The following is a 16,406-nucleotide window of genomic DNA, read 5'->3' as shown; positions in this document are numbered from 1 at the left end:
TGAAAAAAAGTAAAGAGTATACATACCTGGGGCTTCTTCCAGCCCCATAAGCCTGAATCGCTCCCATGCCGCCGTCCTCAGCTTCCTGAATCCGCCGGTACCGGGCCTGTCACTTCTGGCGGACGCGGACAATTGTCCGCATCACAGGGGCTCCCTCCATACATGTACGCATGCGGCTGCGCAGTAGGCAGCCACATGCGTATCTGTATGGTGAGAGCACCCTGCGATGCGGAGAATTGGCCGCGTCCGCCGGCCGACAATGACGGGACCCGGTGGCGGCGGATCCAGGCAGCGGAGGAAGGCGGCGTGGGAGCGATCCGTGCGTATGGGGCTGGAGGAAGCCCCAGGTATGTATAGTTCATCCTCTCCGATTCCCTTTAAGTCTGAGGGGAAGTAGAGAAGCAAAAAAAGGACAACCCAGCATGCCCTGCACCTCCCTTTTTGTGTACCAAATTTTGTGTGTACCAAATAAGAGTCAGGGGATGATCATTTATCAACAAGAAAAGTGATAGTGATTTTTAACTTTTGGAGTGCCTGGTTAGCCTCCTTGCAGGGGGGCACAGTGATTTCCAGGGGGGCCATTGCCACAGCATGCCCCAGTGAAGCGTCACCCATGGCAGCGCTATCACCCCCCCCCCCCCCCCCCGAAGTTGACGACAAACAGCATGTCGACATCTCAAGGGTGTAGGGGTGGAGAAGCACTGCCTGCTAAACGCCCACTTTTTTTCCCCACACATTCCTGGAAGGTTTCCCCAGCTGCCATTGGGCAACTCTGCCTCTCCCGGCTGCTCCTCCTGACACTCCCCTGCATGCTGCTCTGTGTGAGACACACAGAGAACAGCGCTTCCGGTGTCATAACACCAGGGGTCATGAAAATGAAACTCAGTAATTGCCAGCCAAAGGAGCAACGCGGAGGGGCGGGGATTGCGGCTACCTGCTTCGACGAGCCCCCCGGATCAGGTAGCATTGTTCTTTTTAATTAAAATACTATCCCAAATAATTTTTTGCTTTCCTCTGGATCAACAGGGATACAGTGGCTTGCAAAACTATTCGGCCTCATTGAAGATTTCCACATTTTGTCATATTACTGCCACAAACATGAATCAATTTTATTGGAATTCCACGTGAAAGACCAATACAAAGTGGTGTACACGTGAGAAGTGGAAGGGAAATCATACATGAGTCCAAACATTTTTTACAAATAAATAACTGCAAAGTGGGGTGTGCGTAATTATTCAGCCCCTGAGTCAATACTTTGTAGAACCACCTTTTGCTGCAATTACAGCTGCCAGTCTCTTAGGGTAGGTCTCTCTACCAACTTTGCACATCTAGAGACTGAAATCCGTGCCCATTCTTCTTTGCAAAACAGCTCCAGCTCAATCAGATTAGATGGACAGCGTTTGTGAACAGCAGTTTTCAGATCTTGCAACAGATTCTCGATTGGATTTAGATCTGGACTTTGACTGGGCCATTCTTGCCCTGGCTTCCAATCTTCCAATACCATTCCATTGTTGCACTGGCTTCCAATCAACTCTGACCAGCTTCCCTGTCAAAGAGAAGCACCCACAGAGCATGATGCTGCCACCACCATATTTGACAGCGGGATGGTGTGTTCAGAGTGATGTGCAGTGTTAGTTTTCCACCACACATAGCGTTTTGCATTTTAGCCAAAAAGTTAAATTTTGGTCTCATCTGACCAGAGCACCTTCTTCCACATGTTTGCTGGGTTCCCCACATGGCTTGTGGCAAACTGCAAATGGGACTTCTTATGCTTTTCAATGGCTTTCTTCTTGTCACTCTTCCATAAAGGCCAACTTTGTGCGGTGCATGACTAATAGTTGTCCTATGGACAGATTTCCCAACCTGAGCTGTAGATCTCTGCAGCTCGCCCAGAGTCACAATGGGCATCTTGACTGCATTTCTGATCCGTGCTCTTTTTGTTCGGCCTGTCAGTTTAGGTGGACGGCTTTGTCTTGGTAGGTTTACAGTTGTGCCATACTCCTTCCATTTCTGAATGATCGCTTGAACAGTGCTCCGTGGGATGTTCAAAGCTTTGTAAATCTTTTTTGCAGCCTATGCCTGCTTTACATTTCTCAATAACTTTATCCCTGACCTGCCTGGCGTGTTCTTTGGACTTCATGGTGTTGTTGCTCCCAATATTCTCTTAGACAACCTCTGAGGCCGTCACGGAGCAGCGGTATTTGTACGGACATTAGATTACACACATGCAGGGCTGTGGAGTCGGTCCAAAAATCCACCGACTCCGACTCCTCAGTTTAGGATTCCACCGACTCCGACTCCTCGACTCCGACTCCTCTAATTTGCATATTACAATTTTGTTGATTAAAAGTATGTAACATGAAATTCGTCTCTTAACTGCCAACGCTTAGGAATTTTACAAGACAACTGAATTGAGAAGGATACAGTATGTAGACTACTATATTTATTCCCTTTAGACTAAAACTAGTCCTTGGTAAGAGTACTTGTAAAAGGTACAAACCGGAACAAAGAACATCTATCAGGCCCTAGGCAATGTAAGTGTGGGTACATGTAAGAATGATGTGCAGGTACTCTGCAGGGGAATGAGAAGATTCTTCCTCTATTACACATTCTTCATGCACAATCTGAACAAGGTTTATGGGTGACAGACAACACCTCTGTGTTCAATGTGCACAGCATTCTCAGTGGATTCCCTGCAGCTCTGTGGGGAGTGCATATGTAGAGTATAGTACTACTGTGTAACAAAGTAAACCTGAGACAGATGAAATTAAAGTTTTATACATACCTGGGGCTTCCTCCAGCCGCCTTCAGGATAATCAGTCCCTCGTTGTCCTCCTCCACCACCTGGATCTTCTGCTATGAGTCCAGGTACTTGAGCCAGTCGGGCGTAGTGCGCATGCACACACTCCGCCGCCAGGAGCATACTACACCTGTGCAGCACTATTGCGCAGGTGCAGAATGTTCCTGGCTGTGGGAGCGGCATACGGCCAGACAGCGCTGACTGGCTGAATTACCAGGACTCATAGCAGAAGATTCGGGTGGTGGAGGACAGCGAGGGACTGATTAGCCTGAAGGGGGCTGGAGGAAGCCCCAGGTATGTATAAAACTTTACTTTTCATCCGTCTCAGGTACCCTTTAATTTGTAGTCACCAAACCAAATTTTAACAACATATCAAATTATTTGATTTCATCAGCAAAGGGAGTGCATACATTTGCATAAATCAGCATCAGTGCAGAATTATTTCCATCTCATTGACCATCTCTATTAGTGACACAGCTACACATCAGGCTTTATTCTTACAGCATAGATGTTATTTAGTATATATAAGAGATTCCTGTGTACACATCATATATACAGCCACAATCAGATGTGTATATCTGACCTTAAAAATACGGGGACTGCTTTATAGGCAGTTGGCTGATGGTGTAATGGTTAAGGGCTCTGCCTCTGACACAGGAGACCAGGGTTCGAATCTCGGCTCTGCCTGTTCAGTAAGCCAGCACTAATTCAGTAGGAGACCTTTGGCAAGTCTCCCTTACACTGCTACTGCCAATAGAGCGCGCCCTAGTGGCTGCTGCTCTGCTCTGGTGCTTTGAGTACGCAAGGAGAAAAGCGCAATATAAATGTTATTTGTCTTGTCTTGTCTTTATTGAAGCAGCACAAGTAACTAATTTTGATTGGTTTATTTCATTCTTGTGGACTAAGCACAGCTATTACTGTATATATACATTATTTTTAATGACTATTATCTGAGAAATAGAACATTTTATCATATTTTCTATTTTAATTACAGTTACAAATTCATTAGGAGTCGGAGCATTTTTTCCCGACTCCGACTCCAGGCACCCAAAATTGCCCGACTCCACGACTCCGACTCCACAGCCCTGCACACATGTGCACTCTAAGTAGTCATTAGCACTCATCAGGCAATGTCTATGGGCAACTGACTACACTCAGACCAAAGGGGGCTGAATAATTCCGCAAACCACACTTTGCAGTTATTGTGGAAAGAATTTTATAATTAATCTGTTAATCTTTATGTATATCCTTATAGCCACATGCACAAGATTAGATTATTGTGTTAGAGTGACACTTTAAGTAAAAGGATTATTGTTAACCAAGGAGTTATCACGATACCATTGAATATATGTTATATATGTTTTTGAACCATATACTGTGCAGTCTCCTATGTCCTTCACAGTGAAATTCCAGAACAACCTCCAAACCTCCCCCCAGTGTCATTCTGTACCAAGCACGGGGCAGTGAGTTGGAAAGAACAGCCTAAAACCAGTTCTCTGAAAGTGTGGGTGATTTTGAAGGACATGAGACAAGGAACTGATGTCAGAGGATTTCTTCTTCCTGTTGACTTTCATTTATTCATGAGTGACACAGAGGAAGAACAGACCCACCCAAAAGAAGAAACTGGACATTGCTCATTGGACTTATGGGATTACAGACTGTTTGGAGGGAGGAATATATTAGCATGTTAACTGGGGTATAAAGATCGACAGGGAGAGGAAGTCTCCACCCTTTTGTGACTAGCCGGGCTGCAGCTAGCCTGTTTCTCCCTTAATAAATGCTGGTATATAAAAGGGTCCTCAGCTGAGTGAATAAAGATTTCATTTTCATTGGCACGAAATGGAGGAGTCTCATTGAGTAAGTTTATTTGCTTTTAACATCATTTATTTGTAAAAAATGTTTGGAATCATGTATGATTTTCGTTCCACTTCTCACGTGTACATCACTTTGTATTGGTCTTTCACGTGGAATTCCAATAAAATTGATTCATGTTTGTGGCAGTAATGTGACAAAATGTGGAAAACTTCAAGGGGGCCGAATACTTTTGCAAGCCACTGTATGTGAGGGAGTAGGCTGGTGTTGTACTTTGTTTTCTGGTTGAACTCGATGGATGCATGTCTTTTTTCAACCCAAATAACTATGTAACCTCGGGTTCCCTTTAAGTATTTAAAGTAAACCTGAAGTGAAAAGAAAACCTTAAAGAGAATCTGTATTGTTAAAATCGCACAAAAGTAAACATACCAGTGCGTTAGGGGACATCTATTACCCTCTGTCACAATTTTGCTGCTCCTCGCCGCATTAAAAGTGGTTAAAAACAGTTTTAAAAAGTTTGTTTATAAACAAACAAAATGGCCACCAAAACAGGAAGTAGGTTGATGTACAGTATGTCCACACATAGAAAATACATTCATACACAAGCAGGCTGTATACACCCTTCCTTTTGAATCTCAAGAGATCATTTGTGTGTTTCTTTCCCCCTGCAGCTATCTTCCACTGAAGTGTCAGGCTGTTTCTTACTGCAGAGTGCAGACAGCTCTGCCCGTATGTAATTCATCAGTATGTGAAAGCCCAGCCAGAGGATTTCCAGCTTGTAAAAGATAAGAGAGAAGGTGCCCTAATCTAAATAATACACAGGCAGTGTGCAGAGAGGGGCCTGGAGGGGGGAGATGCATCACAGAACCACAACACTGAAGAACTTGGCAGCCTTCCAGACACAGGCTGACAAGTCTGACTAGAGAGAGATAAGTTGATTTATTACAGAGATGGTGATAGCAGAAAGTGCTGCATTAAGCCAGAACACATTAGAATAGCTTTTGCAACTTGTAGGATGATAAAAAACAGGATGCAATTTTTGTTACGGAGTCTCTTTAAGATATAATGAATGTGTGTAGTATGGATAATGAATACAACATTAGTAGCAAAGAAAAGAGTATCATAGTTTTATTTTCAGTTAACATCTTAAAGCGGCATCGTCACCATAAAAATCAAATTTCAACAGCAACTGGTCTGAGAGTGTATTCAGTAATAAAGATGCTAATCTTGCATTCAAAACTTGCAAAACGTTTTCTGCTGTTATGGTTTGTAATCATCACATAGTAGGAGCACTGGCCCTAGTGCCAAAGAGTCGAATGCTGGGAGTTCTTATTATCTATAAATAGATTCCTCCTCTTCCATGTATTTCCCCGCCTAGCTGCTTATCAGAAACACCCTCTGATTACTTGTGTTTCCAAGCAAGGCTGAGGTGACTCAGTGATTGGATGTGTAAATAAAAAAAGACAGTGGGAGTGTCTGAAAACTCTGGGAGGAGGGCAGCTAATGAATACACAATGAGCAAGAGAAGGGAGGGGAAAAAAAAAAAAAAAAAAAAAAGGTCAGGGAGGATATGATGTCAGCATTAGCTTGGCAAGATGGCCACTGCCTAGAATAGGATTTTCAGCTTTTCCTTTATAAAATTCACAGGAGTCATTGGGCTCTATTCATAAAAAAGTTGTTGCGAGAAAACTCCTGGAGGGAAAATACCGCAGCGGTATTTTACACTTCTGGGTGGTCATTCAAAGAAATCTTGAAAGCTGCGATGCAAGAGCGGAGATCTCCCGCTGAAAGCTGGCGGTAAGCTGTCGGAAGGCATGCGGAAACACTTCAGCCGGCAGAGTCCCTCCGTGCACTGCTCTCTCTGGGAGGTCTGTCCCATTCACTTGTATGTAATCCGCAAAATCAGAGGAAGCGGTATTTCCCGTCCACATACCGCTTCTTCTAATCTTTATGAATGGCCATTTTGTTACTTTTTTCTAGATAAATCTAGAAAAACACTGGAGAAGGCGGAAATTTCTCGCTCTGCTGGAGGATTGTAGATTTTCATGCGGGAACAGCTTTTATGAATGCCCACTTTGCTAAATGGACGGGAAAATCCGCTGTTTTGAGCGGAAAACTTGCGGTAAGGTTTTATGAATAGAGCCCATTGTGTGGATAGCACAATACATCTGTTATGTAAGTAGAATGTATCTACTTATATATGTTTTTTATAATTTCTAGGTTAGCATGGGTGTCGCTTGTTCTTTAAAGGAATCATCAGCGGGGGGAAAAAAAAAAAAAAAAAAAAAAAAAAAAAAAAAAAAAATCGATCAGCTTTACCCACCTAGGACTTTCTCCAGCCCCTTGCAGCAGACTGTCCCAGCAGTAGCTCTGCACCTACGCAGTAAGCCGCGGACAACGTGGCCATGATTGACAGCTGCGCTTTACGCAGGCGCAGTAAGGATGACCTCGAGGTCGGCCTCTGCACCGTGCAGAGAGCCCGGGATGGCTGCGGAGAGCGGAGTGGTCAGCATGGGACAGTCGGCTGCAAGGGGCTGGAGAAAGCCCCAGGTGGGTAAAGCAGTTTTATTTTTTCCGCTGATGATTCCTTTAACCACTTCCCTACTCTGGTCATTTTCACAGTTCAGCTCAGCTCTGATTACGTTGGCAATAACTTTATCAATAATTATCACAACTAAATGTATATATTGTTTTGTTCAGGACAAATTAGGCTTTTTGTGGCTGATATTTGTTTTTAGTAATGACCTTATTTTCTATGCATTTTAAAAGGAAAATAAGGACAAAAGTTAAAAAACAATACACAATTATCCCCTTTCATACATTATAGCTTTAGGCTGCTTACACTCCCCCAACACACAGCAATGTAACACAAGTGGGCTGTTCACACAGCCCACGTTGCGTTACATGTAACGCTGCACGTTCCCCGCAAAGTGCAGCATGCTACGGCGTTGGAGCGGCTATAGCCGCGTTAGACTGTTTGCACATGCGCAGTGGGGGGCGGAGAGGAGGCGGGCAGAGCCAGCTACAGTAGCCGCGCACATGGCTACTTAATATTCACTGCACTGGCGGGCACTGATTGGCCGGCGGGACCACGTGATGCGGAGTGTCTCGCTCCGCATCACGTGGTCCCGCTGGCCAATCAGCGCCACTCTGGGAGACATTATAGGAATCGAGCCGCCTGACGCGGCTCACTCTACCGTCGGCTCTTGCAGCACCATACGTTGTGTTAGGTGCACGTTATGCGACCTTAACGTGGCACCTAACGCAACGTCTTGGTGTGCAAGAAGCCTTAATGTAAACCGCTTCTATTGTACATTAAACCCACAAATTATACTTGTCTATCTCTCCTGTTTATTTAAACAGTTCATTTGTTTTAATATGTATTAGTAACACATTGTATATACACTACTCTCTTGTTACATCTGTCTGCTCCTGAAATGTTTGTTTAAAGAGGAGCTGTTAGGTATAAGGTCTCAGAGAAAATAAACACATATATCAGTAGCTAAAGATTGGCTGTACTTACATTACATATGCATTTCACTGTCCACGTTTGGATTTCACAGAATTTGTATATAGTATATGCAGAGATAGATGCTCCTGACAGCTCATGGCAGGCTCCATGTTTTTCTGTCAAATGTGTCGTCATGTCCTGCCTGCTTCCTGATCACAGATAAGCTGGTACTAAATAACACAGTGTGCAGTGAATATTAATGAGCCATGTGGCTAGGAACAATAGCTGACTCCTGCAGTGTCCTCTGCCCGAGATTTATCAGTGCTACGCGATTACAAGCTGCTGTAACGTCTTATTAGCAGCCGAGGGGAGAGCCCCAGAATGCTTTGCAGTATGGTATGCGGCTTGCGTCTTCTTAAGAATAACAGCCTTGCTGATAAGCACACATGAAAGGTAACAGATTTTTATCTTCACTAATTGCTTTTGGGCTTCCTTCTAAACTGTTTAACACAGGAGAATAGAGGTTTAAATTAGCTTCTGCAGCCTGACAGTTACTCTTTAACAGGTGTTCACACATTAATCCTGCCACTGAATTTCCTGGGAGGAGGAGAGGGGTTTGCAGTCATTCCTTTAGGGCTCTTTCACATTAGCGCAGATTTTCTGCGTTTCAACGCAAAGGATAAAGTTTGCGTTACCCAAGGTGAAATGAAAGTCCATAGACTTTCATTTTAGCTTTCACATATAACGCAGCCTTTTTGTGCGTTGCGTTCCACTGCACCCAGGCGCAGTTTTTTGGCCAACGCTAGCTTTATGCGTTACAATGTTAGTCAATGTAAAACGCACACTATGCGCGTTTTTAATCCATTAACGCAGGCAATCAGTCCCAGAATGCAACAGAGGAACAATGTAGAAAGTTGAAAACTAAAAGAAAAAAAAATTATCTGCGTTTTCCTATGTCCTGTAACGCATTGAAAACGGATTAAAAACGCACACTCACTGCAGTGCAACGCATATCAAAACGCATTAAAACGCATACAACAAAACGTATGCTTTGAGCGTTCTCCAACGCAAGCTCTGATGTGAAAGAGCCCTTACAACTGTGTAGCATTATTATCAGCTCAGAGATAAATAAACAGTGTTATCTAGGATTTTGTATGGAAGGGAGTGCATAGACTCATTTTCACGTCAAGGGGCAGGAAGTGGTCAAGGACCCTAGGCTTACACCCTCATAGTGAAACAAAACACACCTGAATTCAATATTAACAACACAGAAATGACCCTATCGGAGGAGATTTAAAATTTAACTTTTATTTAATATATTGAAAAATATGGACATTAACACTATCTAACTCGATGAATACAGACTAACCAGCAAGCTCATGGTGACCCAGAACTCATTGGAGTGTGTAAGGGACTACAATGGTCCTAACAGCCCCCTTACTAAAATGTTAAGAAAAACAAAAATTTGCTTTCCTAAAACAGAAAGAATTTGCGATAATTCAGGTTGGAGTGAGCTCGAGATGTCTCCCAGGCACCACTGCTGAATATATGCAAATTAACCATTGTACCCTTAGAAGCTAAACACACCTCCAGAACCGCTGGAATGCAATGATGTGCCCGCTTGTTAATTTGTACAGAGCCATAATAATCCAACATGCATACAGACTGTTTCGGATTGTTTGATCCTCATCAGTGCATGGCATGGATTAATTTGGCTCTATGGAGTAGGGCTTGTAAACCGAGAGGTACAGACTAACCAGCAAGCTCATGGTGACCCAGAACTCATTGGAGTGTGTAAGGGACTACAATGGTCCTAAAAGCCCCCTTACTAAGATGTTAAGAAAAACAAAAATTTGCTTTCCTAAAACAGAAAGAATTTGCGATAATTCAGGTTGGAGTGAGCTCGAGATGTCTCCCAGGCACCACTGCTGAATATATGCAAATTAACCATTGTACCCTTAGAAGCTAAACACACCTCCAGAACCGCTGGAATGCAATGATGTGTCAACTCGATGTGTTATCTCGATGAACATAGTGAACCAGTGAGCTGAGGGTATGTCAACTTGGAAGACCCTCAAAAAAACCTCACAATAGTTATTTGTTACAAACCCCACACATTACTCTACATGTTTCGTTTCTTTAATTAGAAACTTCGTCAGGAGTGAAAAAGTGCTAAGTGCTTGAGTGCAAATAGTGCTAAAATAACAAATACATTGTAAATATCACATAGTGCACATATAGATAGCGATTAGTATAAGGTCAGGCCACTACCAGCAGCCAAATAAGATCGGACTGCTTACCTTGCCCTTTTATAGTCGAATGAGGAACCCAGGGGATGCTGTGAGGGGTGGGACCTATCCACGCCCATCATACTGACCCCTGGTTGCTCTTAATTGGTCCAGTCGGCAATCGATCATGAAAGATGCCCAATCAGTGTAAACGCCATGTATCAGTTTAATCAATGTATTAAAAGTATGAAAAAAATGTCCCACACGGCTAATAAAGCCTGTCTATTAGCCCCAGGCAAACTGCTTACGGTGACCAGGCTCATACTGTTTAAATTGATGCTGTTAAAGTAGCAAAAGCACAAAAAATGGTGTCTGTGGCTTTCTCTCCCCTGATTGGTCAATCCACGCACATGGGGAGAGACCTAAGCACTAATCAGACGCCGCCAGTGTGACGTATTTCAGCCAATGGGAGGCCTCCCTGGACGTTGCCAAGGTAGCTAGCAGCCACCCCTAGCAGAAGCAATGAATAAATTAAAAACCGTCATAGGCGGCACGTAGAACGACGTGTCGCCGCTCTGCGAGCAGTTGCTATAGAGACGTGTACACAATAACAAAGGGCAGATCACTTTCCGGTTTTAAGCCCTTTCATAACCGTTCAGCAATAAAGGCACAATTACCTGTAACGATATGTGTCAGCAAATAACAGAATTCTGATTATTAGGTGATCTGCAGTATCACCTATAATGCAGATATATACCTGATTATATGGTGATCTTCAGAATCACCTATAATACTGGTATATAAGAAGCTGATGTGACAACAAATAGCAATGAGTGATTGGTGCAACAGTAGTACTGATAGGTTTGGCAATACCTCACCAGAGGAGCTGGTGGGTACTAACAGTACAGTGCCCCTCACCAGAGTCAAGGGCCCTCTGGTGAGAGTAGAGAGGTCAGACAGATCGGGTTCGGCAACAGACAGACAGATACAGTACAAAATCGGGAGGCAGAGACAGAAAGGTATAAGCAAGCAGAGTCGGCAGCAAGATCAGATGGGCAGAGGTACAGAGTCAGTGAGCAGAAGAGTAGTCATAACGAGCCAGAGTCATGCACAAATAACACAGTAATGTAAAAACTTAAAGGACTTACGAGGCGAAATTACTAAAAAAAAGTAAATTACCTGCCTCATCTTTTAAGGCACGGAGGACGCCGTCCGTGCCCTCCGTGCCGATCCGCCGGGTCCCCCCACTCATTAGCCCCCCGGGCCGGCTGCCAACCCCACGGCCCGGGCTCTCCTGCCTCTCGCAACATGGCCGCTTCCTCTGGCCGCGGCTGCGCAGTCAGCCTGGCCGCGAGTGCGGCTGCACAGCTCTAGGGCCAACCCCCCTGATCCACGCTACGTAGCGTGGATCAGGGGGGTTGGCCCTAGAGCTGCGCAGCCGCACTCACAGCCAGGCGGACTGCGCAGCCGCGGCAAGAGGAAGCGGCCATGTTGCGAGAGGCAGGAGAGCCCGACCCGGGCCGTGGAGTCGGCAGCCGGCCTGGGTGGCTAATGAGTGGGGGGACCCGGCGGATCGGCACGGAGGGCGCGGACGGCGTCCTCCGTGACTTAAAAGATGAGGCAGGTAATTTACTTTTTTTTTTGTAATTTCGCCTCGTAAGTCCTTTAAGGCTATCAAACAATTCCTATCTTGTGTGAAATCCCCGGTTTCCTCCCGGATCAAAGCACACCGGAACTATCTAAGGGTCTGCGCGCTAACACAGAGTGTTCGCAACAGCAGACAAGTTGCGAGTGATTCAGCTAGGCTTATGAAGCAGAGGAGACCCCTCTGGCACGCTCCCTCCAATCAGCCAATGAGGAGCGGCGAGCGCCTCTTCTGACGTCAGCCGACCGGCCGGTCAGCTGACGCGCCTCCTCCCCGCATAAAGGTCCTGTCTGTGCACGTGCACACGCGACAAAGCAACCCTATGTGCAACTGACAGACCCGTCCTCGGCGTGCTAGACCCCTGAGGCACGGATACATTGCTAAACAGGGAGCTGGAGGCAGCTGCGGTGGTAGCGCTATTCACCGCGGCTGCCTCTCCAACGTTTGTTACATTACCATTGTTGAGAATTTACTATAAACATCCTATAAACATTAGGGATATATTAGATTGAAAGGCATGTGGCATGTAGGAATAAATTTCGCCACTCGAGATGGCGATCTCCTAAAAAGGGGCCGGTACACACTTGGGGAAGATCAACGATTTTATGTAAATTTTTGCATAAATATTAGATGTCTATTAACAACCCCCAGATGCTCCTACTATAGGCATAAAGCATCATAGCGCATGGTAGTGCATCCATACCCCACCAACATAATTTGAGTGGATTTTTATCACATGTCCAGTCAATTATGGAAAACTATTGCTAGTGGTTTATAAATCAGCATGTGAAAGGGCAAACCATTACTTCTGAGAGGGTTAGTGGGACTGGGAGGACCAACATTAAAGGACAAAGAGTTGAGATCTAAAAACAGTGGTAATGTATACAAATGTGTACCCAAGAGAAGTCACAAAAAGAGGAAATAAAGTGGCGGTCAGAGAGGACAAATGGGGGGACCAGAAAACGAGGGACCCATATATAGGTCAAAAAGATACATATTCGTCTAAATGAAAGGGGAAGAAAAAAAAAAAAAAAAAAAAAAAAAGGTAAAACCTTCATTCATGCCCTGAGGGCTTAACCTCCCTGGCGGTACACAGTTTCGGTGGTTGCTTCCACGGGAGTAATTTCTTGCATAAAACTTGTTGTAAACCTTGTAGCTAGCACTGGGCTAGCTACCTGTGTCCCCCAAGTCCCTCAACGCACCTCTCTGATCCTCCCGATCGCTGGCGCTTATATTTACCCAGTCGCAATCCCGCGAGAGCCGCAGGCTCCCTAATCAGCTTCAGTCATCGCTATGGCGACGATCGGACATGACATCTGAAGTCATCGGCGTCATGCGCAGTCCCGATCCTCCCCATAGCGAAGCCTGGAGGTGATTGGGGAGGCTGCGCTATTGCGGAATCCACGGGGTGGTACATATAACAGCAGCGATCGGAGCAGAGAGGAGGGACTTGGCTAGACTCTCAAAATACATACAGTGTGCATTTCTCTATGCTTTCCTTATGTCCTGTGCAAGAGTTCAGGTCCACTTTAAAGTATCACAAACACTTATTCCCACAACAGCTGTTGTGCGAACCAGTGTTTGTGATTTTAAATTTTTTTGCAGCTTCCAGGATGCAGTTGACGGGTAAGTGGTTGGGGAGGGGACTGTGAGAGATGCCTACACGCGGCGGTCCCTGTAAAAGATGTAATCAACGATTACGTCCAACCAAAGCCTCCCACCTGAATGCTAATTTATGCAATTCCTGCTAGATTTGGTGTGGCGGGCAAGGGGTGTGTGACCATGCACCTGATTGGCTGACTGGCGTCTGCTGACCAGATGGAGGCAGGAATTTGCTCTAGCTGGGAGTTAGAAATTGTTTGCCACTTTAAAGTGTACCTGAAGTGAAAAGAAAAAAGGTGCCCAAAACTCAGAGACTTCCCTCATCCTAGTCTTCCTCACCATTCCAGCGCTGAGACCTCCCGAAGCCCATCGACAAGCACTTGTCGACAGTGCTCAGCCCCCTGCGCACTAGCACGGATCCAATTGGAGCGGAGCAGACACTAAACTACTACATACAGCATACAAAACAAAGTTTTGACTTTACTGTGCGTCAAACGTTCCTAGCACTGTTTATACATGTACGTGTGATGGCACTTATCCGTTATCCGGGCGCATCCGGCAGGTGGCGACAAAACTCCACCAGAGTTACATCTTTCCCTACTATCCATGTCGGCCTGGAGGGGGAATAGTAGTTAGCGCCACCTGCCGGATGCGCCCGGCTAACGGATAAGTACCCGTTTGATAATGGCACACCCAGTTTTTGCCAGAACAAGCACAATTTTTTACTTGAAAACTATCCTTTTTCACTTGCAAATATTGGGAGAGCGTACATTTGTGGTCGGCGCAGGATGACCTGAATGACAGCTCACCCTGCTGTTGCATAAATTTGGGGTGGCGCTACATACCATTTTCCCTCCTAGTTTTAGCAACTCGGAGGGGTAAGTAACTCGGGGTCCGGCAATCGCCAGTTTCCCGAATTACTTGTGTGCAGGGTGCAGACTAGAGCATTACTGATATAGCAGCACCACGTGGAGGGCAGCAAAAACCCTGCCTTGTTGGGAGATATGCATATGGAAACTTAAGTTTGACAAAAAAAAATATGTTTCTTTTACAATAAGCTGTGGACCACACCTTGTGTGACCATAATACATTATAGGATTCTAGGGTACATGTAAGAAGGTGCTTTACAAATCAGTAAAAAATTGGTACCAGTCAGCATTCAAGCCCCACCCTACTAGCTGCTGTAATGTTAACTTAAAAGCACAAATTCTATCCAGTCTACCTCTCCACTTCTGTCAACATGCTAAAAGTGAACACTTTCATACACTTAAAATGAACATGTATAAAGGATTACTGTACATTCTTTCACATATCAGTAGTGGGTGATTTCACACGGAACCCACAGAAGTCAGAATCAGTAACCTGGTATGCCGGAAGCTCCTGCTGTTCCGTCCCCCTTCCTTTACCGACCTACCACTCGCATCATGCTCACAAAACACGGCCTCACTAGAATTCCCACATAAAACATAATTTTAGAATGTGATTATTATCAGCTTTCGCTCACCCGGGAAGTAAAGATTCGCGGACTCTGGTCAGTCAACGCGAATCCAAAGACGAGAAAATGACTGCTGCTATAGAGAACCAACAGGGAGTATGCGCAAAGGATGGGTGGGTGGAGACAGCTTCACATTCACGCAGGTAGTACGCAGGCGCTGTGGAGATAGGAAGGGCAACTAGTCCACGAGTGACGTAATCTGAACAGAGTTCTTGGCATAGATATGTAAAATACATCTGTGAACTCACAGACTGGACCGCTGAGCTGAGGAGGTGTGACAGCTGTAGTAACTTTAGTACTGCCCCCATCATTACATCGGCATATAGTTAAACAAAACTGATTGATTTTGGATTAGGATTACGTAATGGCCACACCTTTTCACGGGTTATAAAGGGCAACTGAGTAAACTTGACAGTGAAGATTTTTTTTTTTTTTAGTAGGTAAGGACGTTGATAGGTGCGTTGTAGATTAAAGAACAGTGGTGCGTCAAAGCTTTTGGTTTAATCTATTGCAAAATAGTAATGCACAGTCACATGCCTAATACCTGCATTGGGTACTTTATTAATTGTTTGGGACTTTTGCCTGCTGTGTTTATCAACTTTGTAACCACATTTTTACTTTATAGCGTTTACGAAATGTCCCATTCAGGTTCACACGTCAAAAATGCTCAGATGTCCTATTTATTTTATAGACATTGGTTTGACATGTGGTAAGGCAGGGTTTGCACTATGGTGAAAAAGGAAGATTTTTTTTTTCTCCACACGCATTTTTCATGTTTTGTAGGTGACTTTTTGCATTTTTTTTTGTGTTTGTTTTTACCACGGCTAGTGAAAGACAGTGGGAATTCATATGCTGTGTGAGAATTTATGCTGCAGTAGGTAAGGTTTTTTTTTTTTTTTTTTTTTGCGCATGCCAAAATGCAATTTCACATATTTTAGCAGAAGTGTGACTGTCCAACTGTTTTAACACTTTTGCATACAAACAGGGCCGTGTAGAGGGTCCTTAAGTGGGGGGTGCTCAAATTTAAAAAAGGGGCCTGGCAATGCCTTCCCCTGCATGCCCCCCCCCCCCCCCCTTCCTCGTTTCTGGCTAGGGGGGTATTGATTGTCATGCTGCTGAATGCAGATGGGAGCCATGTGGGTTCTGGGTGCTGGCACAGGGTGTCATGTGGATTCTGGCAGTATGGGTGTGTATCAACCATCATGTGGGTGTTGATTGCAGGTACTCAGTCCCTTGTGAGTTATGGGTGCATGTACTGGATGTCATATGTGAGTGCTTGGTGTGGGTGCTGGGCATCAAGTGGAGGCTTAGTGCAACTGGAACTACTGCAGATGAAACATGTGGGTGTTGGGTGCAGGCACTGGGTATCACAT

The 16,406-nt window shown here is 45.0% G+C and overlaps 2 protein-coding genes across 4 annotated transcripts in view; one reads left to right on the top strand and one right to left on the bottom strand.

Moving 5' to 3' along the window:
• The window catches only part of ARPC1A (actin related protein 2/3 complex subunit 1A), a 77,301-nt gene extending 62,150 nt beyond the window's left edge, over positions 1 to 15,151 (bottom strand). Inside the window, exon 1 of the mRNA XM_068244884.1 lies at positions 15,043 to 15,151. The gene's annotated coding sequence lies outside the window, so the exon portion shown is untranslated. The remainder of the gene's footprint in view (positions 1 to 15,042) is intronic.
• A 37-nt stretch (positions 15,152 to 15,188) lies between these two features.
• The window catches only part of LOC137524714 (importin subunit alpha-1-like), a 291,685-nt gene continuing 290,467 nt past the window's right edge, over positions 15,189 to 16,406 (top strand). For 2 of the 3 annotated variants that reach the window (XM_068244883.1, XM_068244879.1), the window contains exon 1: positions 15,189 to 15,305. The gene's annotated coding sequence lies outside the window, so the exon portion shown is untranslated. Of the gene's footprint in view, positions 15,474 to 16,406 lie in introns of all 3 variants that reach the window. The other variant, XM_068244880.1, reaches the window with a different exon arrangement.

This window comes from Hyperolius riggenbachi, chromosome 7, assembly GCF_040937935.1.
Source record: "Hyperolius riggenbachi isolate aHypRig1 chromosome 7, aHypRig1.pri, whole genome shotgun sequence".
NCBI classification, from domain to species: Eukaryota; Metazoa; Chordata; class Amphibia; order Anura; family Hyperoliidae; genus Hyperolius; species Hyperolius riggenbachi.
The sequence above is the reverse complement of the archived record's forward strand: the minus strand, read 5'-3'. Positions and strand labels throughout refer to the sequence as shown.